This window comes from Triturus cristatus, chromosome 11 (genome assembly GCF_964204655.1).
Source record: "Triturus cristatus chromosome 11, aTriCri1.1, whole genome shotgun sequence".
NCBI classification, from domain to species: domain Eukaryota; kingdom Metazoa; phylum Chordata; class Amphibia; order Caudata; family Salamandridae; genus Triturus; species Triturus cristatus.
The window spans coordinates 1,142,265,205-1,142,278,009 of NC_140594.1; the positions used below are offsets into that span (position 1 = coordinate 1,142,265,205).

At 45.6% G+C, this 12,805-nt stretch overlaps 5 non-coding genes across 5 annotated transcripts; all 5 read right to left on the reverse strand.

The window, feature by feature from the left end:
• Positions 1-186: 186 nt before the first annotated feature.
• TRNAG-UCC (transfer RNA glycine (anticodon UCC)) lies at positions 187-258 on the reverse strand. The gene has a single exon. It is a non-coding gene; the product is annotated as a tRNA-Gly (tRNA).
• A 3,103-nt stretch (positions 259-3,361) lies between these two features.
• TRNAG-UCC (transfer RNA glycine (anticodon UCC)) lies at positions 3,362-3,433 on the reverse strand. Its single transcript has one exon. It is a non-coding gene; the product is annotated as a tRNA-Gly (tRNA).
• Positions 3,434-4,954: 1,521 nt separating this feature from the next.
• TRNAG-UCC (transfer RNA glycine (anticodon UCC)) lies at positions 4,955-5,026 on the reverse strand. The gene has a single exon. It is a non-coding gene; the product is annotated as a tRNA-Gly (tRNA).
• A 4,695-nt stretch (positions 5,027-9,721) lies between these two features.
• Positions 9,722-9,793, reverse strand: TRNAG-UCC (transfer RNA glycine (anticodon UCC)). Its single transcript has one exon. It is a non-coding gene; the product is annotated as a tRNA-Gly (tRNA).
• A 1,521-nt stretch (positions 9,794-11,314) lies between these two features.
• TRNAG-UCC (transfer RNA glycine (anticodon UCC)) lies at positions 11,315-11,386 on the reverse strand. Its single transcript has one exon. It is a non-coding gene; the product is annotated as a tRNA-Gly (tRNA).
• Between the last annotated feature and the right edge of the window lie 1,419 nt (positions 11,387-12,805).

A 12,805-nucleotide genomic window follows, 5' to 3' on the forward strand; every position in this document is an offset into this window, starting at 1 on the left:
TGAGTGCTTTATGGAAAATAGCATATATTGGGACAATGAATGTAGCAGATGAGGCGATCGAGATGTCTACCTACGTGTTTGTTTATTTTTTTATATAACGGCTGATTATTCTGTTTCTGATATTTCAGTTTTGTGACATGTTGCATTAAAATATATCCTGCTTGGAGAATATATAAATATTTGCACTGCGTTGGCCAGGAATCGAACCTGGGTCAACTGCTTGGAAGGCAGCTATGCTCACCACTATACCACCAACGCCCTCTGATGTGTGTCCTCTAGGTTCCAGATGTTACAACGCCGAGTGCAGTGGCAATCTTGCACCGGTTCCAATGGTGCATTTGGTGTGGATACCAACATGAAAAGCAGTAGAAATTGTCTTGCAGAGGGTAAAGAACTGGGGATTGAAACCAAGGACAAAGCTGTGCAGAAGAGAAGAAATGGAAAGCAGCAGTACAAATAGTGGAAATGAGCATATGGGCAGCATCGGAAGCAAAGCAGCGAAGAGAAAGGGAGTAAATTCCATGAAATGCATAGGAGATTGATAAAAGCAGAACAAAAAGGGAAGAATGAAATTCAAAGCATGCCCCGAAAAACGTGTGAAGGTCCCACCTGTCATTTATGCTTCTAATTGGGTATCTTTACTTTCAAAGTATAGGGTTGATCCTTTGACGATCACTCTCTTGATTTACAGCAGAGACAGATAGTTGAGAAGTCTTTTCTCACATAGCTAGCACAAGCCTGCGCTTTTCCTTGCTGGCAGGGTGGAAATGACAGATTAGTCCTAGGAAGAAAAATCAAGCAATATTAGCAGAGGATGGTTTCGATCCATCGACCTCTGGGTTATGGGCCCAGCACGCTTCCGCTGCGCCACTCTGCTCCCTTGTGAAAGTGCTCTCTTTATGCAGAGGAGGAGCTTTCAGCGGAGTGGCAAGGGATTGGTGGGGCTCTCTCCTCATTTGCCTAAGCACATCGCAAGGTATGCTGGGTACAGAAAATCTTCATCTTTCCCACTCACAGTCAGTCATAACTGAAAGTGCAGACCCTCTTAGGAATTAGCCGTTTCAGGCCTTTACCAAGACAGCAGCTCTCTGTCCCTGTCCTTTCTCTGTGATCCTAGCACTAGCATACTCAGGATTTGGCTTTACCTGGGAGCCAGAGATCTACCCGGTGAGGGCTTGCCCGGTGTGAGGCTTTTGAGCGTTTGGGAGCGTTGAGGACGCTGGACAGGAAACTATGCCAATTTAAAGTATCCAACCTTCCTGCTGCAGTGAGAGGCTCTTTCCGTGGAAATCTGCCACTTGGAGTCCTCTCAACTTGCCCTCTGATAAAACATTTTTCTGAGCCGCAGTTACATCCGATGGTTACAAGGTGGCGCTGCATTCAGGTGAGAGCACAAGTATGCACAAAATCTTGGGGACTTTTGCCAGATTTATCGGTGGATCTTGCCTATTATTTTCAGAGGCTAGATATCGCCTAGAAATGCTTTTTAAAATAGGGATGCTGGGGTTATAATGTCTGGTCGGGGCTCAGCCCTTTCATTGCCTGCCCCCAGCAAAATATTTATTATCAGCACATGTGAGTGGTGAGTGCTTTATGGAAAATAGCATATATTGGGACAATGAATGTAGCAGATGAGGCGATCGAGATGTCTACCTACGTGTTTTTATTTTTTTTATATAACGGCTGATTATTCTGTTTCTGATATTTCAGTTTTGTGACATGTTGCATTAAAATATATCCTGCTTGGAGAATATATAAATATTTGCACTGCGTTGGCCGGGAATCAAACCCGGGTCAACTGCTTGGAAGGCAGCTATGCTCACCACTATACCACCAACGCCCTCTGATGTGTGTCCTCTAGGTTCCAGATGTTACAACGCCGAGTGCAGTGGCAATCTTGCACCCGTTCCAATGGTGCATTTGGTGTGGATTCCAACATGAAAAGCAGTAGAAATTGTCTTGCAGAGGGTAAAGAACTGGGGATTGAAACCAAGGACAAAGCTGTGCAGAAGAGAAGAAATGGAAAGCAGCAGTACAAATAGTGGAAATGAGCATATGGGCAGCATCGGAAGCAAAGCAGCAAAGAGAAAGGGAGTAAATTCCATGAAATGCATAGGAGATTGATAAAAGCAGAACAAAAAGGGAAGAATGAAATTCAAAGCATGCCCCGAAAAACGTGTGAAGGTCCCACCTGTCATTTATGCTTCTAATTGGGTATCTTTACTTTCAAAGTATAGGGTTGATCCTTTGACGATCACTCTCTTGATTTACAGCAGAGACAGATAGTTGAGAAGTCTTTTCTCACATAGCTAGCACAAGCCTGCGCTTTTCCTTGCTGGCAGGGTGGAAATGACAGATTAGTCCTAGGAAGAAAAATCAAGCAATATTAGCAGAGGATGGTTTCGATCCATCGACCTCTGGGTTATGGGCCCAGCACGCTTCCGCTGCGCCACTCTGCTCCCTTGTGAAAGTGCTCTCTTTATGCAGAGGAGGAGCTTTCAGCGGAGTGGCAAGGGATTGGTGAGGCTCTCTCCTCATTTGCCTAAGCACATCGCAAGGTATGCTGGGTACAGAAAATCTTCATCTTCCCCACTCACAGTCAGTCATAACTGAAAGTGCAGACCCTCTTAGGAATTAGCCGTTTCAGGCCTTTACCAAGACAGCAGCTCTCTGTCCCTGTCCTTTCTCTGTGATCCTAGCACTAGCATACTCAGGATTTGGCTTTACCTGGGAGCCAGAGATCTACACGGTGAGGGCTTGCCCGGTGTGAGGCTTTTGAGTGTTTGGGAGCGTTCGGGACGTGAGAGGACGCTGGACAGGAAACTATGCCAATTTGAAGTATCCAACCTTCCTGCTGCAGCGAGAGGCTCTTTCCGTGGAAATCTGCCACTTGGAGTCCTCTCAACTTGCCCTCTGATAAAACATTTTTCTGAGCCGCAGTTACATCCGATGGTTACAAAGTGGCACTGCATTCAGGTGAGAGCACAAGTATGCACAAAATCTTGGGGACTTTTGCCAGATTTATCGGTGGATCTTGCCTATTATTTTCAGAGGCTAGATATCGCCTAGAAATGCTTTTTAAAATAGGGATGCTGGAGTTATAATGTCTGGTCGGGGCTCAGCCCTTTCATTGCCTGCCCCCAGCAAAATATTTATTATCAGCACATGTGAGTGGTGAGTGCTTTATGGAAAATAGCATATATTGGGACAATGAATGTAGCAGATGAGGCGATCGAGATGTCTACCTATGTGTTTGTTTATTTTTTTATATAATGGCTGATTATTCTGTTTCTGATATTTCAGTTTTGTGACATGTTGCATTAAAATATATCCTGCTTGGAGAATATATAAATATTTGCACTGCGTTGGCCGGGAATCGAACCCGGGTCAACTGCTTGGAAGGCAGCTATGCTCACCACTATACCACCAACGCCCTCTGATGTGTGTCCTCTAGGTTCCAGTTGTTACAACGCCGAGTGCAGTGGCAATCTTGCACCGGTTCCAATGGTGCATTTGGTGTGGATACCAACATGAAAAGCAGTAGAAATTGTCTTGCAGAGGGTAAAGAACTGGGGATTGAAACCAAGGACAAAGCTGTGCAGAAGAGAAGAAATGGAAAGCAGCAGTACAAATAGTGGAAATGAGCATATGGGCAGCATCGGAAGCAAAGCAGCGAAGAGAAAGGGAGTAAATTCCATGAAATGCATAGGAGATTGATAAAAGCAGAACAAAAAGGGAAGAATGAAATTCAAAGCATGCCCCGAAAAACGTGTGAAGGTCCCACCTGTCATTTATGCTTCTAATTGGGTATCTTTACTTTCAAAGTATAGGGTTGATCCTTTGACGATCACTCTCTTGATTTACAGCAGAGACAGATAGTTGAGAAGTCTTTTCTCACATAGCTAGCACAAGCCTCCGCTTTTCCTTGCTGGCAGGGTGGAAATGACAGATTAGTCCTAGGAAGAAAAATCAAGCAATATTAGCAGAGGATGGTTTCGATCCATCGACCTCTGGGTTATGGGCCCAGCACGCTTCCGCTGCGCCACACTGCTCCCTTGTGAAAGTGCTCTCTTTATGCAGAGGAGGAGCTTTCAGCGGAGTGGCAAGGGATTGGAGGGGCTCTCTCCTCATTTGCCTAAGCACATCGCAAGGTATGCTGGGTACAGAAAATCTTCATCTTCCCCACTCACAGTCAGTCATAACTGAAAGTGCAGACCCTCTTAGGAATTAGCCGTTTCAGGCCTTTACCAAGACAGCAGCTCTCTGTCCCTGTCCTTTCTCTGTGATCCTAGCACTAGCATACTCAGGATTTGGCTTTACCTGGGAGCCAGAGATCTACCCGGTGAGGGCTTACCCGGTGTGAGGCTTTTGAGTGTTTGGGAGCGTTCGGGACGTGAGAGGACGCTGGACAGGAAACTATGCCAATTTGAAGTATCCAACCTTCCTGCTGCAGCGAGAGGCTCTTTCCGTGGAAATCTGCCACTTGGAGTCCTCTCAACTTGCCCTCTGATAAAACATTTTTCTGAGCCGCAGTTACATCCGATGGTTACAAGGTGGCGCTGCATTCAGGTGAGAGCACAAGTATGCACAAAATCTTGGGGACTTTTGCCAGATTTATCGGTGGATCTTGCCTATTATTTTCAGAGGCTAGATATCGCCTAGAAATGCTTTTTAAAATAGGGTTGCTGGGGTTATAATGTCTGGTCGGGGCTCAGCCCTTTCCTTGCCTGCCCCCAGCAAAATATTTATTATCAGCACATGTGAGTGGTGAGTGCTTTATGGAAAATAGCATATATTGGGACAATGAATGTAGCAGATGAGGCGATCGAGATGTCTACCTACGTGTTTGTTTATTTTTTTATATAACGGCTGATTATTCTGTTTCTGATATTTCAGTTTTGTGACATGTTGCATTAAAATATATCCTGCTTGGAGAATATATAAATATTTGCACTGCGTTGGCCAGGAATCGAACCTGGGTCAACTGCTTGGAAGGCAGCTATGCTCACCACTATACCACCAACGCCCTCTGATGTGTGTCCTCTAGGTTCCAGATGTTACAACGCCGAGTGCAGTGGCAATCTTGCACCGGTTCCAATGGTGCATTTGGTGTGGATACCAACATGAAAAGCAGTAGAAATTGTCTTGCAGAGGGTAAAGAACTGGGGATTGAAACAAAGGACAAAGCTGTGCAGAAGAGAAGAAATGGAAAGCAGCAGTACAAATAGTGGAAATGAGCATATGGGCAGCATCGGAAGCAAAGCAGCGAAGAGAAAGGGAGTAAATTCCATGAAATGCATAGGAGATTGATAAAAGCAGAACAAAAAGGGAAGAATGAAATTCAAAGCATGCCCCGAAAAACGTGTGAAGGTCCCACCTGTCATTTATGCTTCTAATTGGGTATCTTTACTTTCAAAGTATAGGGTTGATCCTTTGACGATCACTCTCTTGATTTACAGCAGAGACAGATAGTTGAGAAGTCTTTTCTCACATAGCTAGCACAAGCCTGCGCTTTTCCTTGCTGGCAGGGTGGAAATGACAGATTAGTCCTAGGAAGAAAAATCAAGCAATATTAGCAGAGGATGGTTTCGATCCATCGACCTCTGGGTTATGGGCCCAGCACGCTTCCGCTGCGCCACTCTGCTCCCTTGTGAAAGTGCTCTCTTTATGCAGAGGAGGAGCTTTCAGCGGAGTGGCAAGGGATTGGTGGGGCTCTCTCCTCATTTGCCTAAGCACATCGCAAGGTATGCTGGGTACAGAAAATCTTCATCTTTCCCACTCACAGTCAGTCATAACTGAAAGTGCAGACCCTCTTAGGAATTAGCCATTTCAGGCCTTTACCAAGACAGCAGCTCTCTGTCCCTGTCCTTTCTCTGTGATCCTAGCACTAGCATACTCAGGATTTGGCTTTACCTGGGAGCCAGAGATCTACCCGGTGAGGGCTTGCCCGGTGTGAGGCTTTTGAGCCTTTGGGAGCGTTCGGGACGTGAGAGGATGCTGGACAGGAAACTATGCCAATTTAAAGTATCCAACCTTCCTGCTGCAGTGAGAGGCTCTTTCCGTGGAAATCTGCCACTTGGAGTCCTCTCAACTTGCCCTCTGATAAAACATTTTTCTGAGCCGCAGTTACATCCGATGGTTACAAGGTGGCGCTGCATTCAGGTGAGAGCACAAGTATGCACAAAATCTTGGGGACTTTTGCCAGATTTATCGGTGGATCTTGCCTATTATTTTCAGAGGCTAGATATCGCCTAGAAATGCTTTTTAAAATAGGGATGCTGGGGTTATAATGTCTGGTCGGGGCTCAGCCCTTTCATTGCCTGCCCCCAGCAAAATATTTATTATCAGCACATGTGAGTGGTGAGTGCTTTATGGAAAATAGCATATATTGGGACAATGAATGTAGCAGATGAGGCGATCGAGATGTCTACCTACGTGTTTTTTTTTTTTTTTATATAACGGCTGATTATTCTGTTTCTGATATTTCAGTTTTGTGACATGTTGCATTAAAATATATCCTGCTTGGAGAATATATAAATATTTGCACTGCGTCGGCCGGGAATCAAACCCGGGTCAACTGCTTGGAAGGCAGCTATGCTCACCACTATACCACCAACGCCCTCTGATGTGTGTCCTCTAGGTTCCAGATGTTACAACGCCGAGTGCAGTGGCAATCTTGCACCCGTTCCAATGGTGCATTTGGTGTGGATTCCAACATGAAAAGCAGTAGAAATTGTCTTGCAGAGGGTAAAGAACTGGGGATTGAAACCAAGGACAAAGCTGTGCAGAAGAGAAGAAATGGAAAGCAGCAGTACAAATAGTGGAAATGAGCATATGGGCAGCATCGGAAGCAAAGCAGCAAAGAGAAAGGGAGTAAATTCCATGAAATGCATAGGAGATTGATAAAAGCAGAACAAAAAGGGAAGAATGAAATTCAAAGCATGCCCCGAAAAACGTGTGAAGGTCCCACCTGTCAATTATGCTTCTAATTGGGTATCTTTACTTTCAAAGTATAGGGTTGATCCTTTGACGATCACTCTCTTGATTTACAGCAGAGACAGATAGTTGAGAAGTCTTTTCTCACATAGCTAGCACAAGCCTGCGCTTTTCCTTGCTGGCAGGGTGGAAATGACAGATTAGTCCTAGGAAGAAAAATCAAGCAATATTAGCAGAGGATGGTTTCGATCCATCGACCTCTGGGTTATGGGCCCAGCACGCTTCCGCTGCGCCACTCTGCTCCCTTGTGAAAGTGCTCTCTTTATGCAGAGGAGGAGCTTTCAGCGGAGTGGCAAGGGATTGGTGAGGCTCTCTCCTCATTTGCCTAAGCACATCGCAAGGTATGCTGGGTACAGAAAATCTTCATCTTCCCCACTCACAGTCAGTCATAACTGAAAGTGCAGACCCTCTTAGGAATTAGCCGTTTCAGGCCTTTACCAAGACAGCAGCTCTCTGTCCCTGTCCTTTCTCTGTGATCCTAGCACTAGCATACTCAGGATTTGGCTTTACCTGGGAGCCAGAGATCTACACGGTGAGGGCTTGCCCGGTGTGAGGCTTTTGAGTGTTTGGGAGCGTTCGGGACGTGAGAGGACGCTGGACAGGAAACTATGCCAATTTGAAGTATCCAACCTTCCTGCTGCAGCGAGAGGCTCTTTCCGTGGAAATCTGCCACTTGGAGTCCTCTCAACTTGCCCTCTGATAAAACATTTTTCTGAGCCGCAGTTACATCCGATGGTTACAAGGTGGCACTGCATTCAGGTGAGAGCACAAGTATGCACAAAATCTTGGGGACTTTTGCCAGATTTATCGGTGGATCTTGCCTATTATTTTCAGAGGCTAGATATCGCCTAGAAATGCTTTTTAAAATAGGGATGCTGGGGTTATAATGTCTGGTCGGGGCTCAGCCCTTTCATTGCCTGCCCCCAGCAAAATATTTATTATCAGCACATGTGAGTGGTGAGTGCTTTATGGAAAATAGCATATATTGGGACAATGAATGTAGCAGATGAGGCGATCGAGATGTCTACCTACGTGTTTGTTTATTTTTTTATATAACGGCTGATTATTCTGTTTCTGATATTTCAGTTTTGTGACATGTTGCATTAAAATATATCCTGCTTGGAGAATATATAAATATTTGCACTGCGTTGGCTGGGAATCGAACCCGGGTCAACTGCTTGGAAGGCAGCTATGCTCACCACTATACCACCAACGCCCTCTGATGTGTGTCCTCTAGGTTCCAGATGTTACAACGCCGAGTGCAGTGGCAATCTTGCACCGGTTCCAATGGTGCATTTGGTGTGGATACCAACATGAAAAGCAGTAGAAATTGTCTTGCAGAGGGTAAAGAACTGGGGATTGAAACCAAGGACAAAGCTGTGCAGAAGAGAAGAAATGGAAAGCAGCAGTACAAATAGTGGAAATGAGCATATGGGCAGCATCGGAAGCAAAGCAGCGAAGAGAAAGGGAGTAAATTCCATGAAATGCATAGGAGATTGATAAAAGCAGAACAAAAAGGGAAGAATGAAATTCAAAGCATGCCCCGAAAAACGTGTGAAGGTCCCACCTGTCATTTATGCTTCTAATTGGGTATCTTTACTTTCAAAGTATAGGGTTGATCCTTTGACGATCACTCTCTTGATTTACAGCAGAGACAGATAGTTGAGAAGTCTTTTCTCACATAGCTAGCACAAGCCTCCGCTTTTCCTTGCTGGCAGGGTGGAAATGACAGATTAGTCCTAGGAAGAAAAATCAAGCAATATTAGCAGAGGATGGTTTCGATCCATCGACCTCTGGGTTATGGGCCCAGCACGCTTCCGCTGCGCCACTCTGCTCCCTTGTGAAAGTGCTCTCTTTATGCAGAGGAGGAGCTTTCAGCGGAGTGGCAAGGGATTGGAGGGGCTCTCTCCTCATTTGCCTAAGCACATCGCAAGGTATGCTGGGTACAGAAAATCTTCATCTTCCCCACTCACAGTCAGTCATAACTGAAAGTGCAGACCCTCTTAGGAATTAGCCGTTTCAGGCCTTTACCAAGACAGCAGCTCTCTGTCCCTGTCCTTTCTCTGTGATCCTAGCACTAGCATACTCAGGATTTGGCTTTACCTGGGAGCTAGAGATCTACCCGGTGAGGGGAGGCTTTTGAGCGTTTGGGAGCGTTCGGGACGTGAGAGGACGCTGGACAGGAAACTATGCCAATTTGAAGTATCCAACCTTCCTGCTGCAGCGAGAGGCTCTTTCCGTTGAAATCTGCCACTTGGAGTCCTCTCAACTTGCCCTCTGATAAAACATTTTTCTGAGCCGCAGTTACATCCGATGGTTACAAGGTGGCGCTGCATTCAGGTGAGAGCACAAGTATGCACAAAATCTTGGGGACTTTTGCCAGATTTATCGGTGGATCTTGCCTATTATTTTCAGAGGCTAGATATCGCCTAGAAATGCTTTTTAAAATAGGGTTGCTGGGGTTATAATGTCTGGTCGGGGCTCAGCCCTTTCCTTGCCTGCCCCCAGCAAAATATTTATTATCAGCACATGTGAGTGGTGAGTGCTTTATGGAAAATAGCATATATTGGGACAATGAATGTAGCAGATGAGGCGATCGAGATGTCTACCTACGTGTTTGTTTATTTTTTTATATAACGGCTGATTATTCTGTTTCTGATATTTCAGTTTTGTGACATGTTGCATTAAAATATATCCTGCTTGGAGAATATATAAATATTTGCACTGCGTTGGCCGGGAATCGAACCCGGGTCAACTGCTTGGAAGGCAGCTATGCTCACCACTATACCACCAACGCCCTCTGATGTGTGTCCTCTAGGTTCCAGATGTTACAACGCCGAGTGCAGTGGCAATCTTGCACCGGTTCCAATGGTGCATTTGGTGTGGATACCAACATGAAAAGCAGTAGAAATTGTCTTGCAGAGGGTAAAGAACTGGGGATTGAAACCAAGGACAAAGCTGTGCAGAAGAGAAGAAATGGAAAGCAGCAGTACAAATAGTGGAAATGAGCATATGGGCAGCATCGGAAGCAAAGCAGCGAAGAGAAAGGGAGTAAATTCCATGAAATGCATAGGAGATTGATAAAAGCAGAACAAAAAGGGAAGAATGAAATTCAAAGCATGCCCCGAAAAACGTGTGAAGGTCCCACCTGTCATTTATGCTTCTAATTGGGTATCTTTACTTTCAAAGTATAGGGTTGATCCTTTGACGATCACTCTCTTGATTTACAGCAGAGACAGATAGTTGAGAAGTCTTTTCTCACATAGCTAGCACAAGCCTGCGCTTTTCCTTGCTGGCAGGGTGGAAATGACAGATTAGTCCTAGGAAGAAAAAGCAAGCAATATTAGCAGAGGATGGTTTCGATCCATCGACCTCTGGGTTATGGGCCCAGCACGCTTCCGCTGCGCCACTCTGCTCCCTTGTGAAAGTGCTCTCTTTATGCAGAGGAGGAGCTTTCAGCGGAGTGGCAAGGGATTGGTGGGGCTCTCTCCTCATTTGCCTAAGCACATCGCAAGGTATGCTGGGTACAGAAAATCTTCATCTTCCCCACTCACAGTCAGTCATAACTGAAAGTGCAGACCCTCTTAGGAATTAGCCGTTTCAGGCCTTTACCAAGACAGCAGCTCTCTGTCCCTGTCCTTTCTCTGTGATCCTAGCACTAGCATACTCAGGATTTGGCTTTACCTGGGAGCCAGAGATCTACCCGGTGAGGGCTTACCCGGTGTGAGGCTTTTGAGTGTTTGGGAGCGTTCGGGACGTGAGAGGACGCTGGACAGGAAACTATGCCAATTTGAAGTATCCAACCTTCCTGCTGCAGCGAGAGGCTCTTTCCGTGGAAATCTGCCACTTGGAGTCCTCTCAACTTGCCCTCTGATAAAACATTTTTCTGAGCCGCAGTTACATCCGATGGTTACAAGGTGGCGCTGCATTCAGGTGAGAGCACAAGTATGCACAAAATCTTGGGGACTTTTGCCAGATTTATCGGTGGATCTTGCCTATTATTTTCAGAGGCTAGATATCGCCTAGAAATGCTTTTTAAAATAGGGTTGCTGGGGTTATAATGTCTGGTCGGGGCTCAGCCCTTTCATTGCCTGCCCCCAGCAAAATATTTATTATCAGCACATGTGAGTGGTGAGTGCTTTATGGAAAATAGCATATATTGGGACAATGAATGTAGCAGATGAGGCGATCGAGATGTCTACCTACGTGTTTGTTTGTTTTTTTATATAACGGCTGATTATTCTGTTTCTGATATTTCAGTTTTGTGACATGTTGCATTAAAATATATCCTGCTTGGAGAATATATAAATATTTGCACTGCGTTGGCCGGGAATCGAACCCGGGTCAACTGCTTGGAAGGCAGCTATGCTCACCACTATACCACCAACGCCCTCTGATGTGTGTCTTCTAGGTTCCAGATGTTACAACGCCGAGTGCAGTGGCAATCTTGCACCCGTTCCAATGGTGCATTTGGTGTGGATTCCAACATGAAAAGCAGTAGAAATTGTCTTGCAGAGGGTAAAGAACTGGGGATTGAAACCAAGGACAAAGCTGTGCAGAAGAGAAGAAATGGAAAGCAGCAGTACAAATAGTGGAAATGAGCATATGGGCAGCATCGGAAGCAAAGCAGCGAAGAGAAAGGGAGTAAATTCCATGAAATGCATAGGAGATTGATAAAAGCAGAACAAAAAGGGAAGAATGAAATTCAAAGCATGCCCCGAAAAACGTGTGAAGGTCCCACCTGTCATTTATGCTTCTAATTGGGTATCTTTACTTTCAAAGTATAGGGTTGATCCTTTGACGATCACTCTCTTGATTTACAGCAGAGACAGATAGTTGAGAAGTCTTTTCTCACATAGCTAGCACAAGCCTGCGCTTTTCCTTGCTGGCAGGGTGGAAATGACAGATTAGTCCTAGGAAGAAAAATCAAGCAATATTAGCAGAGGATGGTTTCGATCCATCGACCTCTGGGTTATGGGCCCAGCACGCTTCCGCTGCGCCACTCTGCTCCCTTGTGAAAGTGCTCTCTTTATGCAGAGGAGGAGCTTTCAGCGGAGTGGCAAGGGATTGGTGGGGCTCTCTCCTCATTTGCCTAAGCACATCGCAAGGTATGCTGGGTACAGAAAATCTTCATCTTCCCCACTCACAGTCAGTCATAACTGAAAGTGCAGACCCTCTTAGGAATTAGCCGTTTCAGGCCTTTACCAAGACAGCAGCTCTCTGTCCCTGTCCTTTCTCTGTGATCCTAGCACTAGCATACTCAGGATTTGGCTTTACCTGGGAGCCAGAGATCTACACGGTGAGGGCTTGCCCGGTGCGAGGCTTTTGATTGTTTGGGAGCGTTCGGGACGTGAGAGGACGCTGGACAGGAAACTATGCCAATTTGAAGTATCCAACCTTCCTGCTGCAGCGAGAGGCTCTTTCCGTGGAAATCTGCCACTTGGAGTCCTCTCAACTTGCCCTCTGATAAAACATTTTTCTGAGCCGCAGTTACATCCGATGGTTACAAGGTGGCACTGCATTCAGGTGAGAGCACAAGTATGCACAAAATCTTGGGGACTTTTGCCAGATTTATCGGTGGATCTTGCCTATTATTTTCAGAGGCTAGATATCGCCTAGAAATGCTTTTTAAAATAGGGTTGCTGGGGTTATAATGTCTGGTCGGGGCTCAGCCCTTTCATTGCCTGCCCACAGCAAAATATTTATTATCAGCACATGTGAGTGGTGAGTGCTTTATGGAAAATAGCATATATTGGGACAATGAATGTAGCAGATGAGGCGATCGAGATGTCTACCTACGTGTTTTTTT